Source organism: Oryctolagus cuniculus, chromosome X (assembly GCF_051225735.1).
Source record: "Oryctolagus cuniculus isolate XC-2025 breed Fujian yellow rabbit chromosome X, ASM5122573v1, whole genome shotgun sequence".
Taxonomy (NCBI): Eukaryota; Metazoa; Chordata; class Mammalia; order Lagomorpha; family Leporidae; genus Oryctolagus; species Oryctolagus cuniculus.
In genome coordinates this window covers 114,118,002-114,133,096 of record NC_142888.1, presented here as the reverse complement: position 1 = coordinate 114,133,096, position 15,095 = coordinate 114,118,002, and the positions used below count along the sequence as shown (strand labels likewise).

The window sequence follows — 15,095 nt, the reverse complement described above, 5'->3', positions numbered from 1 at the left end:
TAGGAAGAGTAGGTGTACCACTGGAAATTTCAGTACCTTACTGAATCACCTATAAAATTGAATGTCATATGTCAAAGATATTTACAATTACATTCAAAATAGGAATAATGTTCAAATTTTATGAATATAGCTACGAAGGTGACTAAGAAAATAATGATACACTAAGAAAATAATGATCCTTTTTCTGAATTAGCAATAAGGCTACAGATAAGTGGAAGAAATCTTTAGGAGTGAATAGAGAACCTGTCATAAAGGTCTCAATTTCCATTGGAAAGATGATCACTTAAACAATGAGGTATTTTTCTCCTGAACTTTGAAGGATGCCAAAAAATGTTTGTTCTTGCACCTAAGCATATATTCAAAGAATAAATAATGGTAAAAATGTTGTTTTATTAATTTTAGTTTCAGGAATTGCAGTAGACATATCTTATTTTTAAGTTTATCCTTCAAAGAGAAGATAAGAAATTTATGAAGTATACCTTTGGATTTTTTTTGGATTCATTCTTGCCAAGCAACATTTTTAGTTGAGGAAAGTGTTTCTTTGTTTGGCTCACATTCTTTGGAGGGCAAATGGGTGTTGACTGTCCAGATGTAGGTGCTTTGAAAATCTGTGCTGGGCTCTAGCCTTTGGAACCTGACAGATTTGTTTATTGAAGTTACAGTCTTTCTGGTATCTTCTGATCGACTTTGCTCATAGGAGTGCTAGGATTGCTCTTCAGTGCTGATAGAAAGCTACTTTTATTACAATGTCTAACTGCTTTGTTATGTGTCTTACAGCAATTAGTAATATACTTTTGGAGTCTTTGTATATTTTCACAACTTTTTCTTCTTTATTTTTATCATATATTTTAAAATTTTATTTAAAATGGACAAACTTCATGAATTTCATAAATACAAATTTAGGAACATAGTGATTCTTCAGACCCTACCCACCTTGCCACCTGCACTCCCAGCCTTCTTCCTCCTCCTTCACCTATTCCCTCTCTTAGTTTTTATAATAACCTATTTAGAGTTTACTTTATACTCATAAGGTTAACCTTATACTAAGTAAGAAGAAGAAACAACAACAACAACAACAACAAAAAACACTGTTCCTCAACAGTAGAGACAAGGGCTGTAAACAATCATCTAATCTCAAAATGTCGATTTCACTCCCATGCATTACATTTTTGGTACTCTAGTAGTTACCACAGATCAGGGAGAACATATGGTATTTGTCTTTTTTGCAACTGGTTTATTTCAGTAAGTATAACGGTTTCTAGTTGCATCCATTTTGTTGCAAAGGGCTGGATTTCATTCTTTTTTAAATTTACAGCTCCATAGTGTATATATACCATAATTTCTTAATCCAGTCTTCAGTTCATAGACATCTGGGTTGATTCCAGAGCTTAGCTAGTGTGAATTGAGCCACATTAAACACGGGAATAGAGATCATTCTTTCATATGCTGATTTCTTTCCATTTGGGTAAATTCCCAGAAGTGCGATGGCTGGGTCATATGGTAGGCCTATATTCAGATTTCTGAGCTATCTCCATACAGTCTTCCACAGTGGCTGAACCAGTGTATGTTCCCATCAACAGTAGATTAGGGTACTCTTTTCCCCACATCCTTGTTAGCATTTGATATTTGTTAATTTCTGTATGAGAGCTATTCTAACTGGGTTGAGATGAAACATCATTGTGGTTTTGATTTACATTTCCCTGATGGCTAGTGATCCTGAGCATATTTTCAGATGTCTGTGGGCCATTTGGATTTCCTCTTTTGAAAAATGCCTGTTCAAGTCATTTACCCATTTATTAACTGGATTTTGTTGTTGTTGTTGAGTTTTATGAGCTCTTTATAGACTGTGGATATTAATCCTTTATCAGTTGCATAGTTTGCAGATATTTTCTCCTATCAGTTGCCTCTTCACATTGCTGAGTATTTCTTCTGCAATGCAGAAGTGTCTCAATTTGATGTAATTCCATTTGTCAATTTTGGCTTTGATTGCCTGTGCTTCTGGGGTCTTTTCCAAGAAGTCTTTGTCTACACCAATGTCTTGTAGAATTTCCAAGTATTCTCTAGTAATTTGATGGTATAAGGTCATAGATTCAGCTCTTTTATCCATTTAAGTAGATTTTTGTGTAAAGTGTAAGGTAGGAATCTTGCTTCATGCTTCTGAATGTGAAGATCCAGTTTTCCCAGCACCATTTTTTGAAGAGACTGTCCTTACTCCAGTGATTTATTTTAACTCATTTGTCAAAGATAAGTTGGTTGTAGATACGTGCATTGAGTTCTGGAGTTTCTGTTGTGTTCCATTGGTCTACACATATGTTGTTTTCTTTTGCTGGTACCCGTCTGGTTTGATTATAACTGCACTGTACTATGTCTTGAAATCTGGTAGTGATGTCTTGGGCTTTGTTTTGTTGTTTAAGATTACTTAAGCTATTTGGGTTATTGTGGGTTTCTATATGAATTGGGGATTACATTGAATCTGTAAATTGCTTTTGGTAGTATGGAAAATTTTTCCATTTTTTGTGTCTTCTATTTCATTCTTTAATATTTTGTAATTTTCATCAGAGAGATCTATTGACATTCTTGGTTAAATTTGTTCCAAGGTATTTAATTTTTATGTGGCTATTGTGAATGAGATTGGTGTTAGAAGATCTTTCTCGGCCATGGAATTATCTGTGTATACAAAGGTTATTGATTTTTGTGTGCTAATTTTATGTCCTGCCACTTTACCAAACTCATTTTTGAGTTCCAATAGTCTCTTAATGGAGTCTTTGAATTCCCCTATATATAGATCTTATCATCCGCAAATAGGGATATTTTGATTTCCTCCTTTCCAATTTATATCCCTTTAATTTCTTTTTCTTGCATAATGGCTCTGGCTAAAATTTCCAGTACTATGTTAAACAGCAATGGTGAGAGTGGGCATCCTTGTCTGGTTCTGGATCTTAGTGATAATGCTTCCAGCTTTTCCCCATTCAATAAAATGCTGGTTGTGGGTTTGTCATAGACTGTCTTGATTGTGTTGAGGAATGTTTCTTTTATACCCAATTTGCTTAAGGTTTTGTTCAAAGGATTTTTAAAAAATATTTATTTATTTATTTGAAAGTCAGAGTTACACAGAGAGAGGAGAGGCAGAGATAGAGAGAGAAAGAGATGGAGAGAGAGAGGTCTTCCATCCAATGGTTCACTCCCCAATTGGCCGCAATGGCTGGAGCTGTGCCAATCCAAATTATGAGCCAGGAGCTTCCTCTGGGTCTCCCACATGGGTGCAGGGGCCCAAGCATTTGGGCCACCTTGTACTGCTTTCTCAGGCCGTAGCAGAGAGCTTGATCAGAAGTGAAGCAGCCGGGTCCCGAACCAGCTCCCATATGGGATGCTGGTGCTTCAGGCCAGGGCATTAACCTGCTGCGCCACAGTGCTGGCCCCCAGGATGTTGTATTTTATTAAATGCTTTCTCTCCATTTCATGAGATAAACATATGTTTTTTGTTCATCAGTTGCTAAATGTGCATCACATTTATTGATTGGCCAATGTTGAACCATCGCTGCATACCGGGGATAAGTCCCTCTTGATCCAGGTGAATGATCATTTTGACATGTTGTATTTGGGTAGTATTTTGCAGAGAATTGTTGAGTGTATGTTCTTCAGATATTGGTCTGTATTTCTCTTTCTCTGTTGTATCTATTTCTGGTTTAGGAATTAAGATGGTGCAGGCTTCATAGAGAACATTTGGGAGGATTCCCTCCATTTCAATTGTTTTAAATAGCTTGAGAAGAATAGGAATTAGCTCTTCATTAAGTGTCTGGTAGAATTCAGCAGTGAAGCCATCTGGTCCTGGACTTTTCTTTGTTGAGAGTGTCTTTATTACTGATTTAATCTCTATCTTGGTTATCAGTCCGTTTAGGTTTTCTTTGTTTTTATGACTCAGTTTTGTTAGATTGTATGTATGCAGGAATCTATCCATTTGTTCTGTGTTTCCCAAATTTGTTGGCATACAGCTCTTCTGATGATTTTTTATTTATGTGGTGTCTGTTGTTACATTTCCTTTTTCATCTCTGATTTTTATTGATTTGGGTGTTCTCTCTCTTTTGTTGGTTAGTTAGGCCTATAGTATATCAATTTTGTTTATTTTTTTCAAAAAACCTCTCTTCATTCCACTGATCTTTTGTATTTTTAATTCAATTTTGTTTGCTTCTTCTCTAATTTTAATTATTTCCTTCTTGATATTAATTTGGGGTTTTGTTTTTGTTGTTTTTCTAGGTATCTGAGATGCATTGATAGCCTATTGGATTTCTTTTTTTTTTTAAAGACAGAGTTACAGAGAGAGGTAGACACAGAGAGAGAGGTCTTCCATCTACTGGTTCACTCCCCAGATAGCTGCAAAGGCAGGAGCCAGGAGCTTCTTCCAGGTCTCCCACGCGGGTGCAGGGGGCCAAGGACTTGGGCCATCTTCTACTGCTTTCCCAGGCCATAGTAGAGAGCTGGATTGGAAGTGGAACAGCTGGGACTAGAATCGGTGCCCATATGGGATGCTGGCACTTCAGGCCAGGGTGTTAACCCACTGCACAACAGCGCCAGCCCCTGATAGCCTATTTGATGTCTTTTTGATTTCTTGATGTAGGCACCAATTGCTATAAATTTCCCTATTAACACTGCTTTTGCTGTATCCCATAAGCTTTGATATGTTGTATTGCCATCTTCATTTGTTTCTAGAAATTTTTTGATTTCTGTTTTGATTTCTTCTATGACCTGCTGTTCATTCAGAAGTATGTTGTTCAGTCTTCATGTGTTTTTCTATGATCTAGAGATTGTTGAGTTGTTGATTTCCAGCTTCGTTCCATTGTTGTCAAAGAAGATGCATGGTATGATTTCGATATTTTTAATTTCCTGAGACTTGTTTTATGGCCTAGCATATAGTCTATCTTAAAGAAAGTTCCAGGTATTGATGAGAAGGATGGGTGTTTTACAACTGTGGGATGAAAAGTTCTGTAGATATCAGTTAGATCCATTTGATCAACAGTGTTGATTAACTGTTGTTTCTTTGCTGATTTTCTGTCTGGTTCATCTGTACATTGCTGAAATTGGGTGTTGAAGTCCCCTTTTACTATTGTATTGGAGTCTATGTCTCCCTTTTGATCTGTTCACATTTCTTTTGACTAGCCAGGCGCCCTGTAATTGGGTGCATATATGTATATTATAGTCACATCTTCCTGTTGAATTGATCCCGTAATCATTACATAGTGTGCTTCTTTGTCTCTTTTAAGTTTTTTTTTGTGTGTGTGTGTGTTAAAGTCTATTTTTTCTGATACTAGGGTGGCTACTGCAGCTTATTTTTGCTTTGCATTAGCATGGAATGTCTTTTTCCATCCTTTCACTTTCAGTTTGCATGTATCTTTGTTGGTGTGGTATGTTTATTATAGGCACCAAATAGATGGGTCTTGTCTCTTTTTTTGAAGATTTATTTTATTTATTTGAAAGACAGATATATAGAGAGGTGGGGGGAGAGAGAGAGAGAGAGAGAGAGAGAGAAGTCTTCCATCTGCTGGTTCACTTCCCAGATGGCCACAACAGCTGGAGCTGAGCTGTTCTGAAGCCAGGAGCCAGGAGCCAGGAGCTATTTCCAGGTCTCCTACATGGGTACAGGGGCCCAAGGATTTGGGCCATCTTCCACTGCTTTCCCGGGACTCAAACCGGTGCCCATATGAGATTCTGGCACTGCAGCATCTCATATGGCTTTACCCACTATGCCACAGTGCTGGCCCCTAGGTTTGTTTTTAAATCCATTCAGCCAGTCTGTATCTTTTAACTGGCCATTTACTTTCAAGGTTACTAGTGATATGTAATGACTTGGCCCTGCCATTTTCCCATAAATATTCCTATTGTTTACTTTGGATTTCTTTTGTACTTTTACTGGGAGATTTTCTGTTGCTTCACATTATTTATTTATTTTTTGAATATAAATTTCCTTTTATTTTGAAATTGAAACAGCGGAATGCAGTGGTTTTTCACGGGGAAGAGAAGCAGAGGGTGTGCTCTGCGAAGGTCAGAGCCAGCTGCCCCACCCCCCAGACAAGCACAGAACAGACTCAAGGCTGGGAAGAGAGGTACAATCAGAATTGGGGTGGCGGTGGCTGGCAGATTTCCAGTCATGTACAGTTTTCAAAGTTATCGCGATTACAGAGTAAGGTAGCACTCGTTCTGAAAATCACAAGTCACAAAAGGGAGTGCTCAGCCCCCCCCCCATTCATAAAAATACACCCACGGCTCTCCCGCGTCGGGAGGAGATGCACACCAACCCACCTGACATCAGGAAAGGGGCTCTTGTGACACATTCTGGCTGCAGATTCTGGAAAAAGAGTGAGAACTCACACAAAAACAGAGGTGGTTCATTCGTTATGCCAGCTCATGAGCTGCTGAAATTCATTTCAAACACCCTCCCGTAACAGTGGCTTCCAGGAAATCCACACAGAAATGTTACAAGGGGTCCCCCAGCCCCTCCGGAGGCAGTGCAGGGTCCAGATGTCAGTGCCCACGACACATACATACACACACGCCTTCGTCCCTGGTGAAGCCCCCATAAGTCACCTGGCTGAGAAGGGGGGGGAGGTGAGGGGTCCAGGTAGGGCTCCTTGGAACGGGGTACGGGTGAGACGAGCCAAGGGGACAGAGTGACAGGTGTACCTGTCGGAACAGCTAGAGCATTATCTTAAACACGTGCTTCACATTATTTCATAATGATGACTATCTTCTGTGTTTCTCTGTGTTGCATATCCATAAGCACCTTTTGTAAGGCTGGACAAGTGGTGACAAATTCCTTCAGTTTCCGTTTGTTTTAGAAAGTTTTTATTTCACCTTCTTTCATAAATGGGAGTTTTGCAGGGTTCTGTATTCTGGGTTGACAGCTTTTTTTTTTTTTTCTCTTCAGACTTGGACTATGTTTCACAATTCTCTCCTAGCCTGTAGTGTTTATGACGAGAAGTCAGCCGCGAGTCTACTTGGAGAGTCTTTGAAAGTAATCTGGTGTTCCTCTCGTGCACATTTTAGAATCTTTTCTTTTTGTTTTACTGTTGCAAGTTTGACTACAATGTGTCATAGTGAAAATCTTTTCTGGTCATGTCTGTTAGGAGTTCTATGTGCTTCTTGTACTTGGACATCCCTTTCTTTTTCCGAATTGGGGAAGTTTTCTGTAATTGATTCACTAAATAGGCCTTTTAATCCATTCCCTTTAATACTTTCAGGAACTCCTAACACTTGTATGTTGAGTTGTTTGATAGTATGTCATAAATCTGCAATACTGCTTTTAATTTTTCAAATTTCTTCTTCCTCATTTATTTATTTATTTATTTATATTTTTGATCTGACAGAAATTTCCGAATGTTTTGTCTTCTAGCTTAGATATTCTTTCTTCTACCTCACCAAGTCTGCTGTTAAGGCTCTCCACCACATTTTTATTTGATTTTTTGAATTCTTCATTTCTAATAACTCATTTTGATTTCTCTTTAAAAAATCTCAATTTCATGGGAAAAATTTTCATTCATGTCATGTACGGATTTCTTTAATTCACAGATTTGCTTCAGATTTCTTCTGAGTAATCCCATGATTAATTCTTTGAATTCCATTTAGAGCACTTCATCAATTCTTGATCATCACATTTTAATACTGAAGCATTGTCTTCCTTTGCAGGGTTTATGTTGTCTTCCTTATTCTTATTTCTTGAATTCTGCATTTATTTTTAGGCACTTGTGGAGATATTTGTTGTTTTTTTTTTCCTATGATGGTTTTTATCTTTGAACTATACCTCTGTGACATAGTGGAGTGTCTGCTCTTTCAGTGAATACCCAGAAGTGTGTGCTGGATGTGGCTAGGGAGCTCTGTTCAGTGCTCCAGGGTGGGGCAAGTATCCAGGGTGATACTCAAGATGGGAGTCATAAATCTCTCTCTTTCTCTCTCTCTCTCTCTCAGAAGGGAGGATTTGATCACTTCTGTTGGCATAATCACTCCCTCACCTCCCTCTCTTCCAAGGTGATGAATGCCTGGGTGTTATCTCAGAGTGGGTGCAATACTCATGCATGCTGCCGTAAGAACAGCACATAGGTTCTGTGCAGTCCTCAGTGTGAGCACAAATCCCGTTGCAGTGACCCAACCCAGGTAATCAGGGAACCCTGAGCATGTGGAGCAGCTCACAGTGATTGCCCAGAGACCCAGCTACAACCTTCACCCTCTCATGGAGTCAGAGTTCCCACAGTCTCAGCCACAAGGCTCCCATAGTCATGGGGTACACAGGATCCCCTCTGCCCTACTAGCCTGTCCCATCCACAGAGAAGCAGAGGCATTCCCCGAGCCAGCTGCCTGTGGGTGCTCCACCTAGGTGGTTTGAGCCCCAAAGCCTGTGGTATGTTGGGAGGCTGGGGGTACCTCACATTCCTACATATGTCCCCAGCCCCCTGTCAGTTCTCCCATCCAGATTGAAGTCAATGGAGAGTATGGATTTTTCCCTCTGGTCAAATCCTTGCCTCACACACATACACAAGAGCCATGAGTCAGAGCCCCTTTATGTTACACAAGTGGTGCTTTCTGCTGGTTGCCAGGTATGCAGACCTGAGCCACTGCCACAGCTATTGACAATATGGTATCTGTCTTGTCTCAGCCAGTTGCTGGGCACACGCACAAGAGGTGGTGCATCTGTTACCTATGTCCAAAATGGCTCCCACCCTCTCTCAACCGATTGCCAAGAGCCATTGTGGGTGGGGCAGGGAAGGAAAAATATGCCCCCTTTTTCCACTACGTTAGCAGGTATCCTGTCTCCCACAGGACTCCAGGCAGGACTCATGCCAGGCTCTTCCCGCAGCTGTATCACCAGTGGCATGGGCTGCTGTATTCTGATCTTATCTCACTCTGCAAAGCTGGTACTGAAGTTCACAGCTACTGGGGTCCTGTGTTGTGTCCATGCTCATGCTGCGTGTCAGCACCCTCCACAGAGATCCACGGGTCCCTCTTCCTTCTGTAGATTTTCCACTGCAGTTTTCTCCCTAATACTCTCCTGAGAATGTACTCCACTTTTTTAAAAACTATCTTACTCTAGCCTAAAGTAGTAAGCTCCCTACCCTATTCAGCCATCTTGAAACATCTGATTTTTTTTCCTATAAAATTGAGTGTAGAATTTCTTGCTTCTTGAATAGGAAGTTTCTGTATTTTGGTTTTTGGTATGTGAATTTGGGTTGGGTTTGAGATGTGCTTGAGAATTATCCAGAACCAACAACTGGAAACAGTATGGGCATGTTTCTTCAAAATTGCTTTTATCATTGTGTGACAAACTGTAGACCAGGAGGAGACAGCAGGCCTGGTCTGGGCAGCTATCTTGTAGTCTCCTTTTATTTTTTTTTAAGATTTATTTATTTATTTGCAAGTCAGAGTTACACAGAGAGGAGAGGCAGAGAGAGAGAGAGAGAGAGAGAGAGAGGTCTTCCATCTGCTGGTTCACTCCCCAGTTGGCCGCCACGGCTGGAGCTACGCCGATCCGAAGCCAGGAGCCAGGAGCCTCCTCCAGGTCTCCCACACGGGTGCAGGGGGCCAAGGACTTGGGCCATTTTCTACTGCTTTCCCAGGCCACAGCAGAGAGCTGGATCGGAAGTGCAGCAGCTGGGTCTTGAACCAGTGCCCACATGGGATGCCGGTGTTTCAGGCCAGGGTGTTAACCCACTGCGCCACAGCGCCCGCCCTGTAGTCTCCTTGATGTAGCTTCAAGGTAGTACTTCTGCCTCATTGCTGCCTCTGCTATCATCCTCCACAAGCATCTTAAACATATTAAGTGTAGCCATGTTAAATTTCCTAACTGATATTACCCAAATCTGTGCCATATCTGAGCCTGCTTATGAAGTTTGCTTTGTCTCTTCAGACTTGCCTTTTAGCGTCTTTTGCAGTTTCTGTAGGAAGCCAGATATGCTACACTGAATATTATAGGCTGAGGTAAATAGGCTTTAATGTGAGGTTTTTGTTAATCTGGCTAAGAGCATAGCTATGTTTAATGTTTTCTGTAGTTGTAAGCTTTAATAATTTAGTTTTTTCTTGGTTTCCTTGTTTGTTTTTACTTTTGCCTTAATTATCTTTGGGTTTCCTAAGAACTCATTTTTTAGAAAGCTTTTATTTAATAAATATAAATTTGAAAGCACAACTTTTGGATTATAGCGATTTTCCCCCCATAACCTCCCTCCCACCGGCAACCATCCCATCTCCCACTTCCTCTCCCATCCCATTCTTCATCAAGATTCATTTTCAATTATCTTTGTATACAGAAGATCAATTTAGTATATATTGAGTAAAGATTTCAACCATTTTCACCCACACAGAAACACAAAGTGTAAAGTACTGTTTGAGTAGTAGCTTTACCGTGAATTTGTGAATTCGCATAGTACAACACCTTAAGGACAGAGATCCTACATGGGGAGTAGGTGCACAGTGACTCCTGTTGTTGATTTAACAATTGACACTCTTATTTATGATGTCAGTAATCACCTGAGGCTCTTGTCATGAGCTTCCAAGGCTATGGAAGCTTCTTGAGTTTGCCAACTCTGATCTTATTTAGACAAGGCCATAAGCAAAGTGGAAGTTCTCTCCTTCCTTCAGAGAAAGTTACCTCTTTCCTTGATGGCCCGTTCTTTCTGCTGGGATCTCACTCACAGAGATCTTTCATTTAGGTCATTTTTTTTTTTTTTGCCCGAGTGTCTTGGCTTTCCATGCCTGCGAACCTCTCATGGGCTTTTTAGCTGGATCCAAATGCCTTATGGGCTGATTCTGAGGCCGGAGTGCTGTTTAGGACATCTGCCATTCTATGAGTCTGCTGTGTATCCTGCTTCCCATGTTGGATTGAAGAACTCATTCTTAAATAGAGTCTGTGTCTTTCATCCCTGTAAGCTATACTCCACCATTATTATACTGGAGCCCTTTTGATGTGGTGGTAAGGTGTTATGAGCAAATTGCAAAATTCTAGTGTGCCTGCATCATTGGGACTTGACCTTTGGAAATACTTCTTAGCAGTTTAAGAATTGTCTCACATATGACAGGAAGATGAGAACTGGAGCTGGTCTGTTGTCAGATTCTCAGGTCAGATAGAGCTCTGACTAAATATTTTCCCTTGAAACATAGACCTTTTCTATGGAGAATGTTCTGGGATTATTTCAAAATTGTACTGTCCCACACCTGATACATGAAAGGCGTATTTCACTGTTATTCACCCTGAGAACCTTGTTGGCTTTCTGGATGCAAAACTCACAAAAGTGTTTCACTCTTACCCATGGCTGGGTCTCCAGGAGTTTCCACATTCCTGCAATTCATCAAAATTACTGCAGTTGGTCCCTAATTTACAATGGTTTGGCTTACAATTTTTTGACTTTACAGTGGTGTGGAAGTGATGCACTTTCAATAGAAACCATATTTGGAATTCAGAATTCTGATATTTTCATGGGCTAGTGATATGTGGTACAATACCCTTGCAATGTAGGGTAGAAGTAACAAGCACTGCACCAAGTTAGTTATGTGATCTAGGTGGAAACAACTGATACTCCACAGTATACTGTGCTGCTGAACTATGATGTTCAGTGAGCTAGGTGTATGAAATGTATGTTCAAGTTATGACATTTTCGACTCATGGTAGGCTTATGAGAATATTAGCACATTGTGAATTAAGGGTTTTCTATTTGTGTTTGAGTTTCCTTCTGGTTGCTAGCTCTGGTGGCTTCTATTTCATGGAAGCTAATTTCAGCTATAATTCTCTGTATTTTCCTATCTCTCCAGATTTAGGGGCAGTCGTTTTCCTTGTAAACTCTTCTCAGTAAGCTAAGGAAAATAATTGATTTTCAATTTTCTCAGCAATTTTCTTATTACGAGGTTAGTAGTGATGACTTCCAAAGTCTTTACATGTCAGAGCAGAAACCAGAAGTCCTTTAATGATTTTTTCCACTATATTTTTAGGTTTATCTTGTGGTTGCTCTAGGGCTTTCCGTATATATCTTAACTGATAATCTACTCCATATTTATGCTAGTTTAATTCTAGTGAGATAGGAAAATATGACTTCCACATAGCTGTGCCTGTGTTCTCCTTTTTTACTATTAAAATTATAAATATTATATCTATGTATGTTAAAACACAATAATACATTGTATAATTATTATTTAATATAATTTTATGTCTATTAATGAAATTGAGGGAAGAAAAGAGAACAAAGATATGAGTGTACTTCATTACATTCATGGAAAAATTTAATTAAAAGATAAGTTTATTTTGATACAAACAATTGAAATCCATGAAACAATATTTTCATAATACATATTTTCCATGGACTTTCTGAAGATAGCTCATATTTGTTAACTTTCTTATTTATCATTTGCCTCTCTTCATTTCTTCCTGTGGATTTGCATTACTATATGGTATCACATCATTGTTCCAGTAGAAAATTGCTCCCACCTGTCTCTTCTGTGCTGTGGTTGTCAAATATAAGAATACTTCAAAAACACTCATGAAAAAGTAGAACTAAAAGAGTATTCTGGTGCCAAAAAATTTAGAGTTATACATATGAATATATTAAATTTCTGCATGTTATAGATGAACAATATAATCATACAGTTTTGTTTTATGAAATTGATTTTATGTAAGTTAAGAAGAAACATGTGCTTAGAATATCATTTTAATTATATAATTAGCTTTACTGATGTTCTTTGTTTTTATATGTGGCTTTGAATTTATATCTGCATCTACTTGCTTTCAGCCTGAACAGCTTTCTTTAATTTTTGTATGGTGGATTTTCCAATTAATGATTCTCTCAATTTCCATTTGGGAAACTTTCATTTCACCTTCATTTTTTTTTTAACAGGCAGAGTGGACAGTGAGAGAGAGAGAGAGAGAGAGAGAGAAAGGTCTTCCTTTCGCTGTTGGTTCACCCTCCAATGGCCGCCGCGGCCGGCGCGCTGCGGCCGGCGCACTGCGCTGATCCGATGGCAGGAGCCAGGAGCCAGGTGCTTCTCCTTGTCTCCCATGGGGTGCAGGGCCCAAGGACTTGGGCCATCCTCCACTGCACTCCCGGGCCACAGCAGAGAGCTGGCCTGGAAGAGGGGCAACCGGGACAGAATCTGGTGCCCCGACCAGGACTAGAACTCGGTGTGCCAGCGCCACTAGGTGGAGGATTAGCCTATTGAGCCGTGGTGCCGGCTCACCTTCATTTTTGAAAGCTAGTTTGGATGGATATATAATTCTTTCTTGGTATGTATTTTTAAAAGATATTTATTTATTTATTTGAAAGAGTTACACAGAGAGAAGGAGAGGCAGAGAGAGAGAGAGAGAGAGAGGTGTTCTGTCCACTGGTTCACTCCTCAGTTGGCCGCAAGGGTCAGAGCGGTACCGATCTGAAGCTAGGAGCCAGGAGCCAGGAGCTTCTTCTGGGTGTCCCACATGGATGCAGGGGCCCAAGCACTTGGCCCATCTTCTACTGCTTTCCCAGGCCACAGCAGAGAGCTGGATCTGAAGTGGAGCAGCCAGGACTATTGGTGCCCATATGGGATGCTGGCGCCCCAGGCTAGGGAGTTCATCTGCTGTGCCACAGCGCCAGCTTCTATTTTTTGTTTTGTTTTTTATTACTTTGAGTATGCCATCCTACTGTCTTCAGCCTCTATGATTCTGATGAAAAATTGGCTGTTCATATGTTCCAAGTACACCACCCTTGATGAATTATTTTTTCTTGTTGCCTTCAAAATGTTTTACTTTTCATCTTTTCATTATGATTTTTCTGGTGTGGATCTCTTTGCATTTGTCCTATTTGAAATTTGTTGAGCTTGTTGAATGTGTAGATTAATGTTTTCCTCAAATTTGAGGAGTTTTCAGTCATCATTTCTTTGGATATTTTTTCCCTTTTTTTCCCCAGAAACCTTTTATTTAAGTTATACAACTTCATACATTTCATGAATACAAATTTAGGAATGTAGTGATACTTCCCACCCTACCCTCCCTCCTACCTGCACTCCTACCTTTTTTCCTCTTCTCTCTTCTATTCCCCTTCTTATTTTTTTTTACTAAGATCTATTTTCATTTAACTTTATACATATAAGTTTAACCCCGCACTAAGAGTTCAACAAATAGTATGAAAAAAAAAAACTGTTTCTCAACAGTTGAGACAAGAGCTGTTCAAAGTCATTGTATCTCAAAGTGTCAATTTCACTTCTATAGATTACCTCTTAAGTACTCTATTAGTTACCACAGATCAGGGAGAACATATAGTATTTGTCTTTTTGGGACTGGCTTATTTCACTAAGTCTAATGGTTTCCAGTTGCATTCATTTTGTTCCAAAGGACAGGATTTCATTTTTTACTGCTGTTTAATATTCCATGATGTACATATCCCATAATTTCTTTATCCAGTCTTCAGTTGACAGACATCTAGGTTGATTCCATATCTTAGCTATTGTGAATTCAGTGGCATTAAATATGGAAGTGCATATCACTCTTTCATATGCTGATTTCATTTCCTTTGAGTAAATTCCCAGGAGTGGGATGGCTGGGTCATATGGTAGATCTATAACCAGATTTCTGAGGTATCTCCATATTGTCTTTCAAAGTTGCCATACCAGTTTATATTCCCACCAACAATGGATTAGGGTACCTTTTCCCCCACAACCTCACCAGCATTTGTTGGTTGTTGATTTCTATATGAGAGCCATTCTAAATGGGGTGAGGTAAAACCTCATTGTGGTTTAGATTTGCATTTTCTTGATGGCTAGTGATCCTGAGCATTTTTTTCATGTATATGTTGGCCATTTGGATTTCCTCTTTTGAAAAATGCCTGTTCAAGTCCTTTGCCCATTTCATAACTGGATTGTTTGTTTTGGTTGTTGTTGAGTTTCTTGAATTCTTTTTTTTAAACTTTTATTTAATGAATATAAATTTCCAAAGTACAGCTTATGGATTACAATGGCTTCCCCCCATAACGTCCCTCCCACCTGCAACCCTCCCCTTTCCCACTCCCTCTCCCCTTCCATTCACATCAAGATTCATTTTCGATTCTCTTTATATACAGAAGATCAGTTTAGCATACATTAAGTAAAGATTTCAACAGTTT

The 15,095-nt window shown here is 39.6% G+C and overlaps 1 protein-coding gene and 1 pseudogene across 8 annotated transcripts in view; one reads left to right on the top strand and one right to left on the bottom strand.

Moving 5' to 3' along the window:
* ARHGEF6 (Rac/Cdc42 guanine nucleotide exchange factor 6) overlaps nucleotides 1-15,095 on the top strand; it is a 135,363-nt gene that overhangs the window by 81,355 nt on the left and 38,913 nt on the right. The gene's annotated exons all lie outside the window — the stretch shown is intronic.
* LOC100352357 (ribonuclease MRP subunit p24 pseudogene) lies at nucleotides 447-13,868 on the bottom strand (annotated as a pseudogene).